The sequence below is a fragment of the Macaca thibetana genome, chromosome 1, assembly GCF_024542745.1.
Source record: "Macaca thibetana thibetana isolate TM-01 chromosome 1, ASM2454274v1, whole genome shotgun sequence".
Taxonomy (NCBI): Eukaryota; Metazoa; Chordata; class Mammalia; order Primates; family Cercopithecidae; genus Macaca; species Macaca thibetana.
Window position 1 is genome coordinate 155257048 of NC_065578.1, and position 26194 is coordinate 155283241.

At 46.5% G+C, this 26194-nt stretch overlaps 1 long non-coding RNA gene across 1 annotated transcript; it reads left to right on the forward strand.

Moving 5' to 3' along the window:
- The first annotated feature begins 754 nt into the window (after window positions 1-754).
- Window positions 755-11856, forward strand: LOC126949200 (uncharacterized). Its single transcript, XR_007723622.1, has 2 exons — window positions 755-831; window positions 1832-11856. It is a non-coding gene; the product is annotated as an uncharacterized LOC126949200 (long non-coding RNA).
- The last annotated feature ends 14338 nt before the right edge of the window (window positions 11857-26194 follow it).

A 26194-nucleotide genomic window follows, 5' to 3' on the forward strand; every position in this document is an offset into this window, starting at 1 on the left:
AGCTGGGATCCACGGAGCTTTGAGGAATTTCAGAATTCCCTGAAATATTGTGCAAAATTATACTTCCGTATGCATGCGCATTTTTTGAAGAGAGGGTCCATAGCTCTTCTGCAATTCTCAGAAGGGTGTAGATACAAGAAAAGGTTAAAAACAGTACTTGAAATTTCCGAATTAGAATTTACAGGTAGACTGGAGCATCTGTGCATGTGTGTTCTAACAAGCTCTGGAAGTGACTCAGTGCACACCTCGGATCTCTGGACGAGCCCATGGAGGCCTTGAGATGCCAGCCTCGAGAGCTTCCCACCCTTTTCCCACCCCTCGATTCTCCACCCCCATTTTACAAGGAGTCACCAGCCTCCCCACAGTCTCCACTGCCCTGGAAGAAATATGGCGAGGCAAGGTCAGAGGAACAGGGGGAAATCAGAATATCTTGCAAAGACTCTGGAGTCTCCTTCAGAGACAGGGTGGGTGGGAGCTGCTCTGCCCCAAGCCTAGCGACGGCCACACGGCCTGACAGGTCTCCCGCCCCGCCGTAAGCCTATGGTCAAATTCTGGGAATTTCCGAATCAGTTGGCCGGCCCGGCTGCGGCAGATTTTCCCGGACACGAGCTTGCAGCGCCCGACGCGGCCGCTGGGTGGCGCCGCGCGGGACGCCGAGCGTGGGAAGCGCGGGCGCGCGGGCAGGCTGAGCTCACACGCCCGGGAAGCGGCCGCCGCGGAGCCGGCGTCCGCAGCGGCTGCGCATCTCGGGCCTGCAGCGGGGCGCTTGGCGGGAGGGGGTGGGGGGGAGCCGGTTTGCGCAGTACCCCCGGAGGGAGGAAGGCCGCCGAGGTAAGGGCCGGGACCTGGCCAGGTGGGAGTGGGCACCTTGGGCCGGGCCTGCAGGGCGATCCCCGAGCGTCCCGGGGTAGGGTGGGCTCCCTGGGGACGATGCCGGAGGCCCCGGCCGCGCTCCGGTCGCGCCCCACCCCGGCTGCAGCGCGGCCTCGGGGCGCTGCTGGCCTCGCCGCGGTGGTGGGAGCGGTCGCGGCCAGGAGCAGCTCCGGGCGGGCCCCGGGCTCTGGGGCCAGGGCCAGCTGCGCCCAGGGGTGAGTGAGCAGCCCCCGGGCCCTCAAGTGAGCCCCTGCCCACTCCCCACCTTGCATTTCTCCTCTCCGCAGTGGGCGTGGTGCCCCTTTGCTGCAGAGGGGGCGCCCAGAGTTGAGGAAGGCTGCGGGGGAGAGCGCAGAGACAGGTGGTTGAGGGGGCGAGGGCTGGTGCGCCAAGGCTCGAGGTATTAATGCGTATTTCTTTTTGCCCCCTTCTTCAGGGGGCGCGGAGGTCCGTGTGGAGGAGGAGGCGGGAAGGCCAGAGGCATAGCTCAGGAGAGGGCAGGTGCTGCAGGAGATCACTTGGCTCTGTCCCTGTTCAACTCCCCCCCACCCCTGCCAAATTAATAAAGTGGGTGTGGTGATGACAGTGGAGGAGTTTGATGAAGACCTGGCCCAAACTGCCCAGAACTGCCCCAGGCCAGCCGCCTAGTCCCGCGTGTATATCTGGGAGCCGCAGACTGAGCATTCTGTAGAGGGAGGAGGAATACCCGAAGGAGCTACAGCCACTGAGGCAGCTCCAGACATAGGGGCTGCGGGGCAATCTTCGGGCTCACAGCCCAAGTTCATAGATGGTGAACTGGCCAGGAATGGTGGGAGATGGGGGCTGTAGGGAAATAGGGTAATTTCCTTAGGACCCCTTCTTTCCAGCTTTGCAACCATAGACCAAAATTTGGGATCTGGCGTTTGTCAAATGTGCTTATTTTTTTTTTCTTTCCCTTTCGGTTTGTTTTGTTTTCTAGAGAAACAGCAAGTGACAGAGCAGAGGAACGGCTGACCCAGCCAATCCTGGAGCTGCTGCTGCAGCACTTGTTCCCCAAACAAGTGCTCCTACATTCTGGTAGGACAGAGAGGAGGGGGCTACTGGCCCACACCCCTCCCCTGCCCTGGACCCCCTGGCTGCTGCCCTGCGGAAAGGGCAGTTAGGCTGCCTCAGGCCGGATGGGCAAAGGCTGCCATGGGCCAGGGTGGTGACGGTTTTGCGGCCCCTCCCAGCTGCCCCGTGTGGGAAGAAGAGCACAGAGCTTGGCACGTTTCTCTCTGTGTCCTCTGGGCTGGAAGGAGCAGGTATAGACAGGGCCCAGGCAGCCAGGGCCTGGTGCTGCTTTGGCATCGGTGGCAGGAGGGCTGAACCTCCAGCCCCTTGGGTTTGGTTCCACCCCTGGCCTGTCCCTGGCACTCGACAACTGCTCCTGTGTGCTTATTGGTGCCACCATGTTATATAACGCTTATATAATCTTCCAGGGCGAGCACTGTGTCTCCGCTCTCAGGTCACGCAGACACGGTGTCCGTGTGGGAGGCAGGATCTGTGGAAGCCTGTGGGTGAACCTACTCCCCCCATCCCTAGCCTGGCTCCTTCTCCTGATCTCAGGCATAGGTTGGGGGCTGGGAGACCCAGGTCCCTCTCCACACCAGCTGTGTGGGATGAGAATACGGTTGGCTGGGCAGTTTTCCTCACCTTCCTGCTCCACTAGTCCCACTTGCCCTGTCTGGTAGAGCAGATGCCATCCTTGTGCTTTGAGACCAGCTCTTTGTTTTGGGGGACCCCTGGCATGGCGGGTGGCATGGTGAGATGAACCCCAAAATGTTGCAGTGGAAGAACACATGGTACTTAGGATTGGATAAAGAGAGGGAGAAATTAGCTCTGCCTTTGAGGTTTCGAGCAAGGGTAACCAGAAGGATGGTGGTGGCATTATAAGAGATTTGGAGCAGGCCCAGGGGCTTGGGGATGGTCAGGGAAGGGTGTACAGGGAAGTAGATCAGACAGCAAAGATAAACATGGTGTTCTTTTACTGTACTCTCCACTGGGCTGTCCCTGGTTACCAGGGCAACAGAAGCAGTGATGAAAATCATGCCTTTCGTTCAGTGGAAAAATCTGGCTCCTCCTCCTGGCTCTTCCTTCTCTAAATCGCCTGTGACCCATTGAGAGGGTTGTGCTTCCAAGGATCAGAGAGAGACCCCAGCATGTTTTCATCATGCCCCCCTTTTCCCAGTCTTTTTTATCATCTCCCCTCTTCTTGCATCCCCTGTCTCCCCCCACAGCTTGGCAGTTGGCAGTTGCGTAGGAGTTGGAGTAGATGCAGGGGGAAGGGCATGGACGTCATCACAGGGCAGAGTGAGCAGAGCGTGGGCAGAGATGTGGATGCAGGAATGCCTGGCACATGAGGAGGGTCCAGCATTGATGAGCTAGATGGAGCCAAAAGCCTGTTTCTGGGCTGGTAGGAGCTAAGGTAGGCAGGGTAAGATGATGGAGGGCCTTCAGAGTTCAGCAGTCTGGGTTCAAGGGAGTAGGAACTAGGAAGGGCATGAGGTTTCTTGTGTAGTCATCTTGTGATGAAAACGACCAAACCATATCCCTTTTTGAAGTTAAGATTTTTGTTTAAGTTTTATCTTTCATCTTATGATGAAAACTGTGATTCATTCATTCAGCATTTATTGTGTGTCCCCCATATTAGGTGAGGTTCTGGGAACTGGAAAGCGAAAGGTGAGTAGCGCTGGACCTTGACCTTGAAGAGACTGTGGTGAATGGAAGGAGGATGAGTATATGGGGGGAGATCTGGCGTTGTTGCAAGCCTGGAATCTGGGGTCCCCAGCAGGAGACTAGCAACATACCAGATTGGAGGTGATAGGTTAGGGTGGAGCCTATGGAAATGAAGAGGAAGAGGTAATTTAGAGTGCTACTTTGGCTTGAGAACAGGACATGGGGAAGAGGAAGTGCTGAAATTTTGAACCTTACTGATTTATAGAAATAGAAACATTAGAGTTCAAACTTGTTTTGGGGAATCATGTTTGATTTTCTTTTAGACATGTTGCCTTCAAGATGATGGCAGGTTATCCAAATAAAAATGTTTATGGTCAGGCAAGTAAAATATGCAATGGAAGTCCATTCTGGGAAAAGATTTGAAGGATATTGGATTATGAAGCTTGAAGGTGGGTAGAGGTAGATCCTAGGGCCTGGGGCATTACCTGGAATTGAGTGAGGCTGTGTGCCTTGTACTGGTTTATTATCCCAGGGCTTGCCCAGACCCTGGACATTTCTGCTAACAAACACCCACATCTTCTACCAAACCATATCCCTTTTTGAAGTTAAGATTTTTGCTTACGTTTTCCTCTCCCTAGTAACTATGTCCAGGTATACCTGGAAACACACACACACACACGCACGCACTTATTTCCCCAAGCTCTTGTACCATTTGCTTATAGCCCGGGACTGTGCTGTAGAAATGTGCCACAAGTCTTTGGCCTCTTCCAGCATGCTGTTTGTCACCCTGGAGGAGTAAGAGCACTGGACAGAGAGGCGACTTTTGCTAGCTACATAATCTTGGACACACCACTTCCTTTTCCAGGCCAAGTGTCTAGTCTAAGGGATCTAGCTTCTTTCAGTTTTGAAGCCCTCTGATTTGATGTCTGGGAAGCTTTTTCTACCTTTGCCCAGGTTTCTGATGCAGATCAGTCTTTTTGAACAAGTAGCCTAGATTTCTTAGTGCCTTGTGGGAGGGACTGGTAGGGATGGAGGCCTACTCCCCAGAGTGGGTCCCTGTCTTCAGTGTGGATAGGAGCCCTCCAAGTGGATAGGAGCCTCTGTTCCTCTTTGGAGCATGGAAATACTGGAAAAGCAGGTTTTCCCAATGACCAGGGGTTGCAAGCTGTGGCCCGTGGGCCGGATTCCTGTTTTTGTAAATAAAGTTTCACTGGAACAGAGACATGCCCATTTGTATGTCTGAGACTGGTTTCATGCTACAATGGCATAGTTGAGTAATTGCAAGGGAGCCTGTATGCCCCATAAGTCTAAAATATTTACTATCTTGCCCTTGAGGATAAAAAATAAAACTTGCCAACCCCTGCGGTAGACTACCAGAAAGGTGCTTGGCCTTTTACTGGGGATGCTAACGATGGCTGTTTCAGATTTCTAGGGTTCTTAAAGATTCTGTGTTGGGCCTGTCTTTGTGATCCCATGAGAGCATGATCTGATAGTTGAAATAGTAGTAGATTATTAGAGTCAGCTCAAAAATAGTCATTCTGTATCTAGGAAAGCGCTTTCATTTTCAGCCTTTTCCCTGGAGCCTGGAGGCCTGAGCTCCTCAGCAGGACTGGGTTTGACAAGCTACTGTCCCTCTCATTCTGATTTCCCAGGGCAGTGCAGAGGATATACTGGACTGACCCAAGCCTAGTGTTGGGTGAGGAGAAGGGAGGCTTATTGGTTCCGCCTGTCCTGTAGGATCTTCCCCTGATATCTCTATTACTTCTGATCTCACTGGCACCTTTAATGCCAAGGTCCTGGAGATGCCACCGCAGAGAGAGTCGGCAACCCAGCCTGGCATGTCTGTCTGAATTTGGCACTTATCCACTCTGTCGGAATAAGGCCCTGGGCTTGGCGTTTGTGGGATGTGTGTCTGTGTTGGCTTGGGACTGGAGTCAGCATTGAGTATTCCTGCAGCCAACCTTTATGGAGTCCTCCTGTGTCCTAGTTTCCACCTTTTTGACCTGGTCCTCAAGCCGGAGTCTTGCTGAAACTCCTAGCTAGGAACAGGGCTAAAGTTCTCACTGCTGCAGAACAGCAGCAGCCCAGCAGTTGGGGCAGTTCTGCTCAGGGCTGAGATAGGAAGTGAGACACGTCGTCGGTAGCAGGAGGAAACCACGTGCTGAAAGTAGCAGGGGGAAGGGAGGTGACTGAGGTTGATTCTCATTGCACTTGGTAGGGAGGAGGCCAGCAGTGGGAGGAGGGAGCAGGCAGTCCGCAATAGCAAAGAAGACAGAAGTCAGGCACACCTAGAGCTGCTTTTAGCTGGTAATGGTAACTCTGGCTCTAGGAGCATTCCTTCATACCTCCCCGACACAGTTTCCCCAGAGGCTGTTATAAAGAAAACATTCTCTCTTAAATATCTTTTCATTTGTAGGGTTTAGGGTGACCCCATACTATATGGTCTTAAACTTATGTTGAGCAAGTATACTGACTTGGATAAATAAATATCATTTACCAGATATTTATTAAAGATCTATTATATGGTAGGCACTGTGTGAAGTTCTCAGGATACAGAAGTAAGTAAAAGATTCGCAGTTTGATCTGGAAGGTTTATGGGCAGCTGAACCAATCTTAATTCCGTCTGTACTGGATCACATGCTTCAAGAGAACATGTCTGTATCTGTCTTGTTCTTTGCTGTCACCCCAGTGCTAAGTACAGAGCTTGGCACACGATAGGCCTCAGATATTTATTGGTTGACCCATCCTTGTTTGATCTGTCCTGGAAATGTGCAGGAGGGATCTGAGTGGGTAAGTGGAGGAAGAGAGCTGCTTAACGCAGCAAGTGTGACAGATTTGGGGGAAGATGGACGTACTCGGATATAGGATGATGACTGCCTTTAAGTGACTGCCTTTAAGGAAAAGAGAAGGGTTAAAGCCGTGTGGGCATGACAGAATCCATTGGCGTTAGGGCCATGAGAAGGAAGGAATATGACCTGGCTACAAAGGTGGGTTAGAGGTAGTCAGGATCATTGGATAAAGCAGAGGGCCACCAGAATAGTGAAGAACTAACCAGCGGCAGAGAAGGGAAGAGTGGAGGGAGAATAGGGGCCATTGTGAGAGGAAACATGGAGACCTCTTCAGGCCTAGGATGAAAGCAGAAATGACACAAGCGAGTCTCAGATGAACATGATGGCAGGGATAAAGAAAAGATGAGACTCTCAGCTCTGTTCTGCCAGTCTCCTCAGAAATGACTGTGTCCATGTATGACTAAAAATGCCTCTCAGTTATTTTCCAACAGTGCGGCAAATGCAAGGAAATTAACTGTGGTTTGACATTATGGTTAGTCTTTTTTTTTTTTTTTTTTCAAATTTGTCAATGGAGATTTTCACAGGTACACAAAGAATTAGCGTAATACACCTCAATGTTCCCATCCCCTGGTTTTTTGACACATAATCAACACATGGCTTTTCTCATTTCTTTCATACCTTCACCCACCTTTTCCTTACCCCCTTCTTGGATTATTTTATAGCAAGTCCTAGATCCTGTATTATTTTATCCATGAATACTTTTTAATGTATCTCTAAAAGATAATATCTTTTAAAAACATAACCCTAGTGGTATTATTACACCTTGAAAAAGCACAGTCATTCCTAAATATCTCCTGTCATCCAAATATCCAAATAATGTTTAAATTTCCTTTGTGGTCTCAATTTCTTTCTTTCTTTCTTTCTTTTTTGGAAAACAGCGGGTTGGTTTGAGTCAGGCTCCAAACAAGATCCGTATGTTTCATTTAGTTGATGACATCTTCAAAGCTCTGTTAATAAAGATTATGGTCATTCTTAAAAGAATTTATGTTTTGCAATTCTACCTTTTAGATTTACTTAGCTGCCCACCATTCTTCCCAGTCAACTGCCATCAACAGCTTCCTGAGTTTTGTTAGATGATTTTTATGATTTTGAGCATTTTTTCATGATCCCTCTTGCCTTTATGGTGTAATGTAGCTCGTCATTTTTCCCTTCCTTCAATAGATATTTCTTGCGAGCCCGCTCTGTTCCAGGAGCTGTACTGGACACTGGGCCTACACCTGTGAAAAGGACAGACAGGGCCCAATGCCTGGAGCTTACAGTTTGACCACAGGAGAGCTGCTGCTTGGCAGTTTTCCCCGTGTGTTCACCCCAGCTGAGCGGTGTGACCACAACCGTCACTTCTGTGCAGGCAGACCTGCTACGTTTTAGAGCATGGTGTTCATGCTCTCATGTTGTCATTTTATGTAGTTGATAAAGATGCCCCTAGCATGTTCAAGAAGCCAGACGTGGCTTCTGTGGCAGGCCTATGTCTCATAGCCACGCGACCCGGCATTTTAACTGTGCTGCTGCCTGGGCTCTGAGCGTATCCATGTAACACTTTTGGGCTTGAGTGTGTATAGCTCGGAAAGTTAAAATGGAGAGCTTCCTGAATGGGTGGATTGTAGAGAGGCTAAATGAACACGTTTAAAGAGAGGGGCTCTGAATTGTTACAGGGCTTGTCAAACGCCAAGTGTTGCTAATGTGTTTGAGCAAATTGGATGTTTCTGTGGCTTTGTGGACTTCAGGTTGGTTTGGGGCTTTTGCCTGTTCCAAATAGGCTACCTGCCAGCCTTTCAGATGACAGGCCCACTTTCTTGATTTGCTGTTTGTTATGTATTGGGTAGCCAGTCTGCCTCAGTAGCCAAATATGATGGTACAATTCGGGCCTGTCTTGCTGATAAAACTTTTAACTGATTTACATTTCTTTATGTAAGTAAATTATCAGACTCTGATTCCTGTGATGCTCTGATTTTGAGAATGGTCCATGATTCTTTTTACATTTTTGCATTTTCAGTTCAAGTGCAACTGTATTGTAGTTACTGGATTATAGTGTCTGAGCCTTTAAAAAAAATCTTAGTTAATAAAAGTATATTTTCAGATACAAGACCTAGTAGCCTTATGATACCTTGTCCCTGAAGGCTACATGTTCAGCCTCTGAGGATATGTTTTGTTTTCTTTCAGTTAAGAGGTCTTTAATTATTTCGATTGTGTGCCCATATCAGTTAAAACTTTTGAGCAATTCCCCTTGTTTGTGTGTGTATTTATAATTTATAAAAAGCAGTGCTGTGCTAAAATACATTATAGTATTATAAAACACAAAACAAAAGACTTCAAATGGCTAGGATATATAGTATTCCCTACCTTCTTCCTAAGTGAAGTCATCGTTCTGTCCAAGGGCAGCCTTCTACTTTGCCCTAAATTTCAATTCCTCTCCCATATTCAACATTGCCCCAGCCTGTCCCCTCCTCCTTGCATCCCCACCTTTTCCCTCTACTGGATCGTTTCCAAAGGCTATCTTTCTCTTCTTGAAAAAGTCTTCTTTGGTCACCTCTCCCAGCTACTACCCCATCATCTGTCCCTCCATATTTTCAGTCCTGGCTGTCTTCACATCCTCTCTTGACTCATGCCACTCTGATGAAAGTGCTCCTGTGGTAACTCCCATGATCCTGACTCTAGTGGTCACTTCTTCATCTTCCTCACAGGAGTTCTTCAGCAGTTTGGCACCTCTGGTCATACCCTTTTCCTTGACGCTGTTTCTTCACTTGGCTTCCAGGGTGTGTATTTCTGGCTTTCCATCTGCCTAATTGGCCGTTCCTTCTCGGCTTCTCATCTCCCTGACCTCTAAACATTAAAGGCCCTGGGCACCTCCTGTCTATCTTCTCTCATTCTGTCTGTGATCCTCTCCTGTCGCATGGCTTTTAATACCATCTATATGAGTGATCTCCAGAGTTTGCTTCAGTGTAATCCTGGGAGATCAATAAGATTGACCATGAGCTGATCATTGTTGAAGCTGGTTGATGGGTACCTGGGGTTTTTTATACTGTTCTCTCTCGTTTTACTTATGTTAGAAATTGTCTTTTTTTTTTTTTTTTTTTTTGAGAAGAAGTCTCACTCTGTCGCCCAGGCTGGAGTGCAGTGGCGTGATCTCGGCTCACTGCAAGCTTCGCCTCCTGGGTTCATGCCATTCTCCTGCCTCAGCCTCCCGAGTAGCTGGGACTACAGGTGCCTGCCACCACACCCGGCTAATGTTTTTGTATTTTTAGTAGAAATGGAGTTTCACCATGTTAGCCAGGGTGGTCTCAATCTCCTGACCTCATGATCCACCTGCCTCGGCCTCCCAAAGTGCTGGGATTACAGGCATGAGCTGCTGCGCCCGGCCCAGAAATTTTCTATAATGGAAAGTTAAAAAATCGATATGCTGACGACCCTTAATCATTTGTCTGCAGCCCAAACTCTCTTCTGAACTGTAGACCTGTGTATCCATCTGTCTGTTTAATATTTCAGCTTCGATGTTAATAGATATTTCAGTAAACATGTCCAAAATGGAACTCCTGGTTTCCCTCCCCAATATGTTCTTCCTGCAGTCTCCCCATCCCATTTATGGGAATGCTGTCCTTCCAGTTGCTTTTTGAAAACACCTCTGGTCATGCTTGATTTCCCTCTTTCTCACCTGTCCTTCATCCAGTTCATCAGTAAGTCTTGTTGACTCTACCTGTAAAACATATCCAAAATCTCATCTATCAGAACTACTTCCACTGCCATCACCTTGGTCCAAGCCACCATCCTCTCTCACCTGCTTCTTTATTGCCCCTTAGAGGCTGTTAGTCTTCCCCACAGCCGAAACAGTTCTGTGAAACATTAAGTCACATCATGCTCTGCTGTGCCCAAACCCTGCAGTGGCTTCTCTTCTCTCTCAGTAAAAGCCATCACCCTTACTGTGGTCCATAAGACCTCATAGCTTATCTCAACACTGCCCAGTAGAAATATAATGTGAGCTACACGTGAGGGTCATGTATATAATTTAAAAATTTTTGATAAAAGGAAAAATGAATGGAAAATGAACCAGTTGAAGTTAATTTTGTAATGTATTTTATTTAGCCCAGTATGTTAACAGTATTTTCACCTCTGAGGTATATTACGTTGTTTTTGTTTTGTTTGTTTGTTGTACTAAGTAATAGTCAAAGCACATCTCCATGTGAACTAGCTGCCTTTCATGTGTTCCATAGCCTCACATGGCTAGTGGCTGCCATCTTGCACAATACAGGTCCATATGACCTTACCCAGCTTTATCACGTTGCTTCTGTATCTATCTCCTGTTACTCTTTTCAACTTCCACTTTGCTCCAGCATCACTGGCCTCCTGCTGTTGTTTAGGTATACTAGGCATTTCCTGTTTTAGGGCCTTTGTACCTCCAGTTCCCTCTGTTTGGAATGCTTTTCCCCGATAGCCCTATGGTTAAATCTCTTACTTCTTTTGGGTCTGTGCTCAGATGTTACCTTCTCAGTGGGTCCACCAAGCCCCCAGCATTCTCTAGCCTTCCTTGCATCCTGTTCATGTAGTGTTTTTTCACCAGCTGGCGTACTATTTATTTCTATTAGTGTATTTTCTGTCTCTCCCCACTGGAATATGTGCTCCATGAGAGAAGGGATTTTTGTGAGTTTTGTCCCCTGCTATATTTCGGAGCATGGAACAGTGCCTGACATATGTATATAAGAGATGGTCATTTGTTGAAGAATTAAGTGAAATTAGCTGTTAAGAATGATTATTTTTCAGTAAGAACATTGCAATTGAGCATAATTTATTATTTCAGGATAGCTCGGTGTCATTTGCAACTAGAAGTTCTGTTTGGAATCAGGATATTTTAAAAGAGACCTCACAATGCTATGCAGATGCCCATGGCAGAAATGCATCCTGGATTATACTTATGAAATCTTGATACTTGTTTTTTAGTCACATCCACCATGTTCTGCAAAGGTTTTTGTTGAAATCCAGCTAATATATTTCAGTCAGTCTTGATATCAATCAGTTGTTCTTAAAAACTCATTGCAAAATTTAATAATTTTATATGTTGAATTTAATAAATGGGTTCACGACCCCGGAAATACTTCATTTTGGGTGATTTTGAAACAAGTTTTGATGTTCTATTTTGAGTGTGTGTAGATAATGAGATTTTAAAGATGACATCCTTACATTGATATTGGCAACACTATCATATAATGGTAGAAATGATTTCCAATTGCCCGTTTTAAAAGAACAATGGCTTTCTTACCCATTAAAAAAATTCAACCTTCACCATAAAGATACAGGGTAAGTATTTATTTGTTTGCTTAAAAATATCCATTAAGTAGCATTCTACTTACTGGCACTCATTGCAGAAGAGGTCAGCACATTTTAGTACTCTTGTTTTCTGGTTTAAAAAAGTATAATTCCTCTTTTTTTTTTTTTTTTTTTTTTTTTTTTTTGAGACAGAGTTTCACTCTGTTGCACAGGCTAGAGTGCAGTGGCACAATGATAGCTCACTGCAGCCTCAAACTCCTATGCTCAAGCAATCCTCAGCCCCGCTAGTAGTGAGAACTACGAATGTGCTCCGTGATGCCCAGCTGATTTTTAAATTTTTGTAGAGACGGGGTTCTTGCTGTGTTTCTCAGGCTGGTCTTGAACTCCTGGTGTCAAGAGATCCTTCTGTTTTTGGCCTCCCAAAGCACTGGGACTATAGGTGTGAGTCACCATACCTGGCCTGATTCTTCTCTAAGTTGAGCAACTCTTTTAGATATTTTTACCACAAGATAATTAGTGACACTGTGGTCAGATGACGTTCAGGTCTCACCGTCTTATTACAAAGGACTGTTGTTTATTGTATTGAAGATGGTATCTTTAATTTTGCTTCACTGGGCAGATGTAAACTGTACTAAATCAACAGGCAACTGGGGGTGTCACTGTCTACCCTTCTGCATTTGGATCTCCTACTCAGACACAAGGATGCCTCTGGTACCTTAAATGACAGCAACCACCCAACACACAAATTGAAGGAGTGTGTCAGTGTTAATTCCTATATTAAATAATACTAAAATTTAATCTTTTGTGTTTCAGTAAAGTATAAATATTCTAATATTTTCTTCTTCATCCTAGTGGATCTTATACATGCCACATTAGAGGTGATTGCTCTGATTGTTTCTTCTATAGTAACCTTGCCTCCCTAACAACCTTTAATTGACATAAAGGTTGAGTCTTGTCTTTTCTGTTGTTTATAGTACCAGACAGTGCTGGGTTTCACTGATATTCGTTGACTGAATAGTGCTGAGGAGTATCCCATTCTCTGACCTCAGCACCATAAGGTCGTATTTCTTGGACAACAAAGTCCAGTAGCAGATTTCTTTGGTGGCTGCTAGAGCCATTTCGTTAACAGTATTGAAAGCTTTTGTGATATTAGAGAAACAGCTCTGTGGTCCTGTTGCCGTTAGCTGTGCATCCTTCTGCATCTGACAGGTTGAAAGGATGGTGGCAGCTCTAGTCACTGCCATGTTGTCATTTAGGAAGTAGATGGTCGTGTTCAGATGCTCCAGAAATGAGCTGGCAGAGATTGCTAGAAGAGATGGCCATGGTATCTAGAGCAGCCAGCTCTCCTCTTCATGAGAGAGTATGTCTTTGATGCATTGTTTCATGTCTTCCATCAGTTTACATGCTGAAAATATTGGTGCAGATGTCTGAGATGTAAGCTTCTCCTCCACCTGGATAGTCCAGGAGGTATGTCAGCTGGACACATCTACTTGGTGTTGTTTTTCTAACTGCCCTGACTGGATGCACAATTTGAGAGATCAGCAGCTGGGATGAGAACTGCGGGCTGTGGCTGAGGAACAGAGGCCCCGTGCTCTCTTTACTGCAACAGAGACGTCTCCCAAGGTCCCCTGGACCCTGCATTGCTGAGTCAGGCTTGCCCTGGTGTGCTAGTCTTGCTGCTTGGACCACTGGTGAGCCCATCAGCATTCATGGTTTTTTTTTTTTTTTTTTTTTTTTTTTTTTTTTTTTTGAGACAGAGTCTCGCTCTGTCGCCCAGGCTGGAGTGCAGTGGCGCAATCTCGGCTCACTGCAAGCTCCGCCTCCCGGGTTCACGCCATTCTCCTGCCTCAGCCTCCTGAGTAGCTGGGACTACAGGCGCCCGCCACCGCGCCCGGCTAATTTTTTGTATTTTTAGTAGAAACGGGGTTTCACCGTGGTCTCGATCTCCTGACCTTGTGATCCGCCCGCCTCAACCTCCCAAAGTGCTGGGATTACAGGCGTGAGCCACCGCGCCCGGCTAGCATTCATGGTTGATGTGCATTTGCTTAGGCTGGCCTCTGTGAAAGATTCTGTGTCTTTTTCTCTTTTTGGATGTAGTGGGGTGGGGACGGAGAAGGAATGAGTGAGGTAGACAGATACCTTCACCTAAAATAGAGTATAAATGTGACACAAATGAAGTGTAAGATAGTGTTGTATTAGCCATAAATGGGGTTGGGAGCTGGAGGATGTCTCTGGGAACACAAGGAAGATCTCATTCCGCTTGTTTATGGCTGTATCCTCAGAGCCTAGCATGATGCTTGGACCCATCAAGTGCTCAGTAAATAGGTGTTTGTTAATAAGTAAGGGTTCAAGGATGAGAGGACTTCACCTGAAAGTTCATGCCAGACCACAAAACTGAAGAAGGAAATGGCTTGTTGGCAGAAGGAGGTTGGGATGCTCAGAGAGTGTAAGTGGCAGAGGAGGGGCTGTGTGTTGGAGAGGTAGAGGTGGTCTTGGGAGGCCCTTGATCAACTTTCTAAGAATTTGGTTTTGGTGGCTCTTAACTTATTTTCCTGCCAGTTCATATTAGAAATTGCATGGATGCTATAATCTCTCCAGGAGAAAAAAATCGTAAGAGCCCACAATCTGGCATACACCATCAGAGGATTCACAGATCCCAAGTTACAAAAACCTGCTGTAGGGGATGGGTGCGGCGGCTCACGCCTGTAATCCCAGCACTTTGGGAGGCCGAAGTGGGTTGATCACCTGAGGTCAGGAGTTCGAGACCAGCCTGGCCAACATGGTGAAACTCTATCTCTACTAAAAATACGAAATTAGCTGGACATGGTGGCATGTGCCTGTAATCCCAGCTACTCGGGAGGCTGAGGCAGGAGAATTGCTTGAACCCAGGAAGCGGAGGTTGCAGTGAGCCGAGATTGCACCATTGCACTCCAGCCTGGGCAAAAAAGAGCAAAAGTGCATCTCAAAAACAAAACAACAACAACAAAAACAAACAAAAAACCTGCTATAGGCTGGTGAGCCGCCAAATGCCCGCTGAGCTCTTATGATGGTGATAAGATACTTTTTCTCCTGGAGTCTTTGGTACTTGCCCAAGTGCACTGAGTGGGCATTCTGGGTTTAGAGGGTGCTGATAAGCAGCAAGCACGACAGTGGTCCCGAGGAGCTTGGGAAAGCAGTGGGGAATGGGAGTGTGCACACTGACACAAATGGAGATGTCCAGTGTTTGCTCCACTTAACAGGGGACAAAAATACCTGTTCTGTTACTTGGAAAAAAATAGAAAAAAAATTAACCTTTACAAGTTACTGATTCAAACTATTGAATGTTTATGCTAAGTTTTTTTTCTGTGACATGTTTTCCAACTTAGATACCCACCCAAGCCATAATGATGGATTCAGAGAGGCAGCATGTTACATTTGTGGGAATGGTGAGTGTGGAAAGGAGTCATTAGAGTTTTATATTACCATGGCATAGGGTTTGGAGAATTCCTTAGCTGTCCTGACCCTTCAGGGAGGGCTGTCTGGAGGAGGAGGCATTTCACAGGCCTCTTGGAAAAGCAGGAAGACTGGACTGAGGAAGGTTTAACATTGGATTTCTTTTTCCTGACATTAAATAGATTCCCATAAAAATGTGTCTCTGTACCATCAGTTTCAAAAAACAAAAAAAGGCCGGGCACGGTGGCTCACGCCTGTAATCCCAGCACTTTGGGAGGCTGAGGTGGGCGGATCATGAAGTCAAGAAATCAAGACCATCCTGGCCAACGTGGTGAAACCCCGTCTCTACTAAAAAAATAAAAAAATTAGCAGGGCGTGGTGGCACGTGCCTGTAGTCCCAGCTACTCGGGAGGCTGAGGCAGGAGAGTCACATGAACCCGGGATGCAGAGGTGGCAGTGAGCCAAGATGGCGCCACTGCACTCCAGCCTGGCAACAGAGCGAGACTCCGTCTCAAAAAAAAAAAAAGATAAAAAACTTCCCATCCTCCAGGCTTTTGTAGTGCATCTGATATATAGCTAGGCTGTTTGGAGGGGAAAAAAACCAATGTGGGCAGCACAGTGTTGGCATTTCTGCCTTTGTGTGTTATAGGTAAGTTCCTTCAGTGGAAGGTGAGGTTGAGGAGTGGTAAGGCAATGCTTGATCCCAGTGAATGATGGTGACAATCAGCCCTGCACTGGCTTGTGCTTAGGTGCTTGGCCAGCACCAGGAGGCATCACTGCGGGTGTTGGGGGAGCTCCTGCGCCTTGAGAGAGGTGGGGCCGACCGGGCTCTCTGAGGCAGCCACAGCTTGTGCATATTGCAGAGAAAGGACTGGGCAACTGAGGTTCCACTTTCCTCACCTCACTCATGGGCTTAGCAGGAATTTGTTTTGTAGGGAGGTTAGTCTGTAAGGGAATTTTAAAAGTTCTTTCAAGAAGAGCCTTTTCCATTTCCTGCAGAGTAATGTTCAAACTGCAGGTCCACAGGCCATAATGGGTGAGATCAATTTAGCGGGTTGAGACCAGCCTTTAAAATATATATATAATGGAAAATATTAGATTGCATAGTACGTAGTAAAGATGAGTATTATTTCATGAAACTTTGTTTCAGTTATATATATAGAGAGAGAGACATATAGTTAAGTGCACATATATGCTTGTGCTGGGCTGCTGTGTAGCATTGATTTCCCACTATGAATCAGGGTCCAGAAAGTTTGAGAAACATTGTCCTGGAAGGATTTCTCTGCTCTTAGTGTAAACAGTGGGTTCCAGCCACTTCCCCAGAGGCCATCTCTATGGAGACAGATGTGGTGAGAGGGCTCTTTTTAAAGAGCAGCCAGAGTCAGCTTCTGACAGTGTGATCCTAGGCTTGTCTGCAGCTGCTCACCCATGCCTGGTGCTTCCTGCTGCAGAGGAGCTAGGGAGAAAGACCGGGAAAACCTCAGCCAGGTTTAGGAGCAAAGGTCGCCTTCCCTGTCTGTTCACCAGGGTATGATTCCCTAGAATGCAGCAGCATATCCAGCCCCTTCGGTCTTCTCTTGGTTCCTGGCTTTATTAACTGTTTCTTTACCTTAGAAAGATTTTATCTTTTAGCAGCAAATTTCCTTCTTCCCCACATACCAAAGCCATGGCAGGAAGAGGAAGGCCATCCCGACTGTGGTTTTGTCCTTACATTCTCTGTTTCTCAGGTTCGTTGCCTAGGGAGGGTGGAGTCCTGGCGATCTGGGGGCGGGGAGTAGGATTCGTGGTGGATCAGAATGAACTTGCTGTCACCTCAGTGATTCTACTTACATCTGTGATTCTCTGGCTCCATCTTTCCCCCCGGAGGAGAAGAGCCTTTCTTGGGTCATAGCTGCCTCTCCTTCCACCAGCTGCACTGACCGACCTGCAGAGTGTTGACCCACTTGTCGTACCTCAAATAGAGGTTTAAATTAGGGCCTTTAATCTGTAAGAGGCTTACAGCTTGTTGGGTGGCCAGCTGCTCTGGACTCCCATGTGGGCAGAGCTGGGTTTTTCCTGACTCTTTTGGGGTTTAGGGAATCATGGGGGTCAGTGACTTTCTCACAGGTTCTGGGACTAGGTGGGCGGGATCTCTTGTGATGGAGTTGGGTGGTGGTGTGTCCTTGTAATGATAGAATGGGGAGCTGGGCCAGCAACTTGGGTGCTGGGCCTGCTTCTCTTGGACACTGAGCCTGGATTCTTGCTGATGTGCAGTTAGCTTTGCTGGCTCTACATGTGTTTTCATTTCACAGATATTCATTAATCCAGAGTTGTGTGCCCAGCATGGTGCTAAGTGTCACAGGGAGCACACAGAAGCATGAGAATCAGGCCCTCCTCCCAAGTTGCTTATTGTCCTTTTGAGGCTACGAGGCTAGTCCATATCAAAGCATTCATTCATACTATAGACAGATAGGCAGGAGGGGAAGTATTATTGGAGAGACCTCAGGGCTTTCTCACCTGAGAAGGGAGAGAGCCCTGGGGTGGTCAGAGCTGGGCCCTGAGTGGTGGGATTTAGGATGATGGGAAGAGGGGAGGGCTTGGAAGACAGAAGAAACAGCAAACAGCAGAAGGGGGAATGGATGAGTGTCCTCCTAGAGGACTGTGGAGATGGCCATGGAGCCTCTTCTTGCCCACTTCCTGAGATAGTCGTGGTTTAGTGCCAGAGACCCTTATTCCTTGGGCAATGTAGACCCAGCTCTATGGGTTCCCTGTTTTTTTCTTCTCTTCCTCCTCATTATTATAACAACAGACAATAATAATGATTCCTAGCTTTCAGGGAGCACATTTTGTATACCACGTTCTGTGTGCTTTACATGGATTGTCTCATTACAGGTACAGGAACCTTAGAGGTAGATGTTCTGTATCATTATGTGCACCTTACAGTTGGTGCAGCTGAGGTGTAGAGAGGTTAAATAACTTGCCCTTCGTGGGTGACATAGCAAGGCAGTGGTTGGGTGAGGAGTCTACCAGGGTATCCTGAAAGGCGGAACTCAGTGACAGCAGAAGGGCATGCTTTTAACCCACTGCTTCCCACTCTTGTCTGAATATTAGAATCACCTGGGAATCTTTCAGAATTTCCAAAGCCCAGGCTGATTACATCAGAGTCTCTTGGGGTGCTGGGACACAGGCATCAGTTTTTGAAGCTTCCCAGGTGATTCTAATGTGCATCCAAATTTAAGGACCACTACTTTAACCTTCTGTGTTTTAGAGCCTTTGAATATTTGACTGAATACATTTTTTACCTCCAAGATTCTCCAAAGCACTGCAGAGGGGCCTTCCTCCAGTCCTATCCTGAGGATGTCTGTCTGTCCACTCACCATGCCATATAGTATCTGAGGGAGTAGGACCCCTGCCACCCCACAGCTTCTGTGACTCCCAAAGAGTGAAACCTAGGTGGTGTGGGGTGGTCTTCCTGGGATCAGTGGCCCTTCTCACTCTGCATGCCACCTTGAGGGCAGAGCCTCCATCAGAGCCCTGGAGACCTCCGACTGGTTTCTCACATCTTCTGCTCCCTGGGGCCCCTGACTTCGGCAGGGAAGGGAGAGGGTCACATGAGGGCAGATCTCTTCTGGACAAGTCCCATTCCTCTGTGTCTGTCCCTGACTGAACCTGAAATGGACACGAAGAGCAGAGTCGTTTGGGTGGCTGGGAACAGCACTAAATTTAGCAAAACTGTAGCTGGTGGGGGGCCGGCCCAGAGTGAGCCAAACCCAGCCCTGAGTGGACTAGATTTATAGTCAGTAACACAGTCAGCATCATCTCTGCTTGGGAAAGTGTGTGGTTACACAGGATCTTCCGATTTCCAAACCCCGGAAGCTTGTCAGCCTGTCCCGCAGGCCTCCCTGACTCTGCCCCTTGAAGACTTGGCTCCACCCCCACCACTGATGCTGCCCTTGGACTTAGTCTTCCATCCATCTGTCTGTCTCTCCCTTGTGTGTCTGGAATTTCCACTTCAGTACCTTGACCTTCTTTTATGCCTCTTGGCCAATGCTGCCAGCCTTGACTCCCAAGGCCCTGGAAGGCAAGACCCTAGCATTGGTAGATTTTCTTTAGAGTATCTGGCACCAAGGACACCTTTCAGTCAAGGTGGACAAGTGGAGGAAAGCGGGGAGCTGGGATGGTTAGTCAAACAAGTGTTGAGGGACTGAGATGTACTTTCCCTCCTCCCAGAAACTTAGCCAGGTAGATGGTATTTGTATACCCAACTGAAGTGAATTGTCATGGGAACAGAGTGGCTGTGAGACTCTTGGACAGTTGGGAGTTTCTCTTTGGTTGGCTGAGTCTCTGTCCTGGTGTCGATGTATCTTGGAAGAGGTGGGTTTTGTGGGATTAAAGAGTGGACGTTGGTGGGTGACGGGACATCTTTCCCTGCTGGCTCCCTCTCCCACTCCTCAGATCTGATGGTGGTGACTTGTCTGGAGGAGCTTCTGTTTCCTTAATGCCCTGGGAGATAATGACCAGGCTAACTTTACTCAACTCTTTCCAGAGTGGGTGATTACACTATGAGGCCAGGACTGGGATCATGCCTATGAGTGTGAAGTCTTCAGGGCTCTAGCAGCCACTGGAAATTTAGCCTTGGATTTTGCTGATTGGGAACTGTGTCATCTCCTTGGTCTTCTTGGTTTTCGCTTCCTTCACCCAGGGCTGGGATCAAACATGATTTGTTAGTATAGGGCAGTGGGTCTCAACTAGGGGCAATTCTATACTCCCTAGCCCTGGCTCCCAGGGGACATTTGGCAATGTCCAGAGACATTTTTTGGTTGTCATAACTGGGGAGCAGGAAGGCTGTTACTGGCATCTGGTGTGTAGAAAACAGGTATCCTGCTAAATATTATACAATGCACAGAACAACTGTCCCTACAACAGAGTTGTTGGTCCAAAATATCAATTGTGCTAAGGTTGAGAAACCTTGGTATAGGGGGACAGTTTTGTAGAAATGGCCATGAGAGGTCGTTTCATCCAGCTCTTTGCTTCTATTGGAAATAACTTGAAACCAGGAACTATTGAGTCATTGCCTTCTCCCTTCATCGCTTGCTCCCCTCTCTTCTCAGTGTTTATGGGGAACCTTGGTAGTGAAATACTTTAGCATCTAACAATATTGTCTTCAGGAAGTTGTTTCCAAGCCATCGCTAAAGCTGCTGTGGTACAGTTTCCCGTAGAATCCCCCTGTAAGCACACATGTATCCCAGGTCATCTGGGTGGCTTTGTGTAGCTGTGTCTCTGGTGTACCTAAGTAAACCTATGATTTAGGTGTTGGTACCTTTAAGATGAACTGTAAGGGCAACCAGGAAGCCATTCCAAGCAGGCATCATGTGGGAATGATCAGAGTCTAGCCTGGAGCTGTTTTCCTTCTCTTTCTCTCTGTAGCTAAATGTTTGTTCTGCCTTGCAGAACTGAGTTCTGCTTGCTCAAGTTCTCTTAAATTCAGGAAACACATACTCATTGCCCTGGAGAACATGATGTTATTTCCCAGGTAAAAGACCCAACCTGTGGCCAGATGCCTGAACAGCCTGGTGCATCTCTCATCTGCCAACACCATTTTTCTGCAGTTGACAGGGCTGCTTGAAGGCCAGAATGGGGAAATGAGAAGTCTCCCAAAGTGAGGACCTTTGCTTGCTCTAGATACTGAAGGGAGGGTCACTGTGTGTGGATTCCAGAATGTGCTGACTTTTAAAAATTCACGACAGGTTTCAAGGTTCTCTCCATGTGACCCCACCACCTGGACTCTCTAATCATCATGTCAGAGGGTGAAGGTGTGAGTGACACTTTATGATTCAGGGAAAGAAGAGGGTAGTGGGAGCGGTGGGAGAGAAGATTAGCAGGGAGAGGGACAGATACTCTCATTGGGTGCATTTGACATCCTTGCCTCCAGTTTGCTTCTCAGCGTTGTTCCCCTGGCCACAAAACTCTCACTCAAACCAAACAGTTTAGGAAGATCATTCTGCTTAGGAAGAGAGTAAATAACATTTTACAAATGACTTTGGGGTTGTCTGGGTTTTTTTCTTTTTAAAAATGTCTCCCTTTGCTAGTGGAAGTCACTGGGGAATGGATGATATGGCAAGTGCTTGCTGTTCTTGGAGTTCAGGTTCACTGCTCCCCTTCTCATGCAAGGGACTGAGATGGTACTTGTGGGCTCAGGAGCCAGGTTCTAGATTACTGCTGTCTTAGCTGGCAACTAGGGCAGTCGAAACCAAAAGCCTCAGAAGTCCTGTTCAATGAGGGTAAATATTTGAATGGATTGAACAGATGAGTGTGTGTATATTTAGAAACTCACACCCAGTAGAGAAAGAACCTCTGGGTAAGCCCGGCTTGCTCATCCCTGCTGCAGGTCAGAGCACACCCAAGGTTACATCCTCTTATTCCATGATCGGCTGAAGTCACTTCCTTATGTACCCAAGGCTGCCCACGCCCAGCTACTGTTTCCTGAGCCCGGTCAGGAAGTGCAGATCACTCCTCTCATAACCTCTTGGTAGCTTATAGTCATCAGCAGCATTCTGGATTCTTTCGCCTGTGTCTGAGTCTCCACAGTTCAGCTGCCATGTTGCTCCCAGATCCTGAGCTGGTCTTTGAGTCCGCGGCTTCTACTTGGACTTCCTGGCTTCCAGGCCCAGAGTTACTTCAGGGCTCTGGCAGCCACTGGAAATTTAAGCCTTGGATTTTGCTGGTTGGGAACTGTCTCGTCTTCTCCGTCTTCTTGGTTTTCACTCCCTTCACCCCTGGCCCAACCACTTCTGTCTCATTAAAAATCTTGTTTCTTATAAAAGTTACTTTATATTTCAGCATGGGTTTATAAAACCTGAAGACATTTTCAGACACAGTCTCACAGAACATAAAGCTCGACAAATTAATTTGGAGTTTTGAAAACATGCTTATTTTTTATGGTATTGAAGCTTTGTAGAGTAACATTTTTGCCATTTATTAAAATGCAATAGGAAAATGCTCAGAAATGTTTGTGTCCTTCAGATTTTGTGAGCAGAGAGTGTAGGCACTAAAATTCATTGGTGTTGAGGCAACAACCCGTTTGGATAAAAGCCCATTTCCTCCTAGCTTTTTTCTCGTTAGCTTTTTTTTTTGGTAGTAGTATTATTATTTTTTAAGGGATAGGGTCTTGCCCTGCTGCCCAGGCTGGAGTGCCATGATGCCATTATAGCTCACTGCAGCTTCCGACTCCATAGATATGGGATCTCTCTATGTTGCCCAGGCTGGTCTTGGACTCCTGGCCTCAAGCAGTCCTCCCACCCCGACCTCCCAGAGCACTGGGATTACAGGTGAGAGCCACTACACCTGGCCCTTTTTCAAAAAATTAATATTGTTATTGACGTATAACTGCATGCACAAAAGTGAGTGAATCATAAGTGTTCAGCACAAAGTGTACATATCCTGTCACCAGTGCCCAGATCAGGAAAAGAAACAGAACATTACCAAACCAAACCCCACAGAAAATACTTTGCATTTTTTTCTAGTTACAAACCACCCCTTCCAAGGGTAACCACTATTTTGAATGCTACAATCACAGATTAGTTTTGCCTGCTCTTCAACTTCATATAAATGAAATCACACAGTATGTTCTTTTTTGGAGTCTGGTTTCTTTCACTCATCATTTTGCTTGTGGCATTCATCCATATTCTGTGCTATTGTAGTTTTCCATTCTCATGACTGTGTAGTATTCCATATTAATAGACGACAGTTTATTATTTGTATACTATTGATGGATATTTGGGCTGTGTGCAGATTTTGACTATTACAAACAGTGCCAGTGTAAATATGAATGTCTTGGTGAATGGATATGTACACACATACCTGAATGTATGTATACATACATATACATACTTGTGTATATACATATATATTTCTGTTGGGTGTAAACTTAGAAGTGGAGTTGCTGGATCATAGTTTTAATAGTAGTGCCAAAGCAGTTGTAACAGTTATACTCACACTAGCAAAGTAGGCAAGTTCTGGTTGCTCCAAATTTTTGCCAGTATTTGATATTATCTTCCTTTTTCATTGTACTTATTCTGGTGGGTATGTAGTAATACTTACTGTAGTCTGAATGTGCATTTTGATGATAGTGGCCATTTGTGTGTCCTCTTTGCAAAATGCCTTTTCAGATCATTTGCTCATTTTTCTGTTGGGTCGCCTGTCTTAATGGTTTGTAGGAAGTACTTTATATATTGTTGGATATATGTATTATGAAGATTTTCACTCCTCAGTAGCTTTGGGTATCCATTTCTTTAGTGATATTCCTGTTTAACTCATGTGAACATATTAGAATTGTATATAGTGCTTTGCACAGGAATTTTTTATTCTTTGTTAGCTATGTTGAAGTTGGGGCTACATGCTATCACTACTCATCTACAAAGGTACTCGGGATACTGGTTATATAGGCTGGAGCAGGGACCCTTGAAGTTCCTGGCATATTAAGTGCTGGCATCTTTGGGGTTACATCAAAATAAAAACTGCTAATATCCAAGTGTTTACTGTGTGCCATAGAGTGTTCCAAGCATTTTACATGGGCTAGCTCATTTATTCCTCATATAAGCTTATCAGTTAAGTGCTATTATTATTCCCGTTTTCGAGTGAGGAAACTGAAACTCAGAGAAATCTTGTAATTGCCCAGGGTCACACAACTGAGATTCCAGTTGCAGAGGCCATACTCTTAACCATTGTACCACATAGAAAGTTGCATTTCCCTACACTACTGTTTTATTATAGTGCTGGATTAGTGGCTGGCACATAGTAATTGCACATGGTAAATACATGTTACATGAAATAATTTGACAGTGGTGAGTTACATAGGTCTTCGTTAAATGGGGAAATTTGCCCTGGCAATGGCATATGTTGATATTGGAAGCAGCTGTGTTTCATCCTTATGTATCTCTTACCTGGAGCAGTGCCTGTCTTGGAGTAAGTATCATAGTGAACATTTTGGAGTGAATGAATCAATCACAGGCAGATTGTGGACCCTGTCTAGCAGATGGAGTGAGCTCAGAGGACACTACAGGAACCAGGGCCAAGGCAAAGCCATGGTCGGGGCCATGGTCATGGCCCAGGGAGAATTCACAGTTTGGCTAGCAGCATCCCAGTTGTACAGCCACAAGGCAGCCCAGTTTGTAGTAGCAGAATAGGGTCCAATGTCAGCAGGCGAGGCTGTCCCAGTTACAGGCAGTCAGGTCAGAAGAGGTCCCAGCAGGAGTGCAGGGCTGGCAGGATTCAAGGTCAGGTAATCCAAAGTCACAAGGTTGCAAGCAGTAAAAGTTCAGGCTGGCTGGCAAGAGAGCCAAGGAGCTCCTGGAGGGAGCTGTCGCCCGGGCTGGGCTCCCCCTCCTGAATGAGGCCTTTCTTCTCAGGCTGCTCAGAGTGCCTGAGAGGAATACACCAGACCTCAGGCCGGGCTGGGGAGGGTGAACTGGAGACTTATCCTGGGCTGGAGCCAGAAGGAGCCTTCATGAATGTCTTGTCAAACTCTTCATTTGGTGGGTGAGGAAATCAAAGTTTAAATGAGAGGTTATTCAGCAAGTGGTAGAGCCAACGCTGAAATCAGGCACTGTAGAGTTTTTCCCACTTCCTTGTATTTTCTATCAAAAATGAAGAGGTAATGGGAATTGGGAGAATTATTGAATATGGGGGGAAAGGAGGAATTGAATATGGGGGAAAAGGAGGAATTCCAGGAGGACTGCACAGGCCTGGAAACTGGTAATATGGGTGATGGGAATTGGAAGGAAACTGCTTAGATGATAACTGAGATACTGACTCTAGAATGTAAATTCCATGATGACAAAATCTTTTTCATTTTAATTGAAGCATAACATACAGAAAAGTGCACAGAAGGCAAGGACTTAACGTTTTTTTACTGTGCTAAAAAACACGTAGCATAAAATTCATCATCTTACCCATTTGTAATTGTACAATTCAGTTGTATTAAGTTCCTTCATAGTGTTGTGCAACCATCACCACCATCTGTCTCCAGGACTCTCTTCATCTTACATAACTGAACTCTGTACCCATTCAACTGCCTTTTCTTCTCCCCACAGCCCCTGGCAACCACCATTCTATTTTCTGTCTTTATGAATTTGGCTACTCTTAAAACTGCATGTAAGTGGAATTATATAGTATTTGTCTTTTTGGGACCGGTTTATTCCACTCAGCATAATGTCCTCAAGGTTCATCTGTGTTGTAGTATGTGCCAGAATTTCCTCCCTCTCAAGGATGAATAATATTCCACTGTATTTTGTTCATCGCTTCATCCATTGATGAACCCTTGGGATGAGGACTTTTACATGGCTTGCTCACCAGTGACTAGAACAGATCCTGGCTTTAAAAGTAACTCAACAGGTAATAGTTGAATGAATTTTAGTTATGTTGAACGCAAGGTGATAGTGGGATACCCAAGTGGGCTGTCCAACAGGCATTCCTGGATGTCTCAGGACTAAAGGTTGGAATTGCCTTCGTGGGCAAGGGGTAAAGACAGTGGTGTGAAGGTGCTCCCAGGGACAGGGGTTGAACAGTAGGAGCAGGGGCCTGGGGCTAGCACAGGTGGGACCAGAGTCATGACAGATGCAGGAAAGGTGGTCTCAGGACAGTGGTACAGGCCAGAACATGAGATCAGGGGAAATGTATCCAGTACAGCCAGAGCTATTAAGTGCAAGGCAGTAATCAAGGCACTAGGACTAGCACCATGCATGAGGCAGAAGTAAAGATTCACCAGCACAAATCGTTCTAAGGCCTCGTGGAAGTGGAAGTCTTGAACTTGAGTGTGGACTTGAAATACAATTGGACTCTGCACTATGAAGAGGAGAGAGAAGGACACCACAAGTGAGAAAGCATTGAGAAAAGGAGCTTGGTGGAAAGAATGGGAGGGTACAGGGCACGAAAGGAGACCAGAAAGATGAGGCAGTGGACTTGCAGGGGAAGTGGGAGACAGGGTCGGCACTTCTTTTATTTCCTTCCCTTTAAAGTTGATCAAGAGTTGACAGTTGGGAAGCTTGAGCAATCTACATCTAAACACTACATCTAATGTCACTCCTACTTAAAATTACTGGACACCAAAG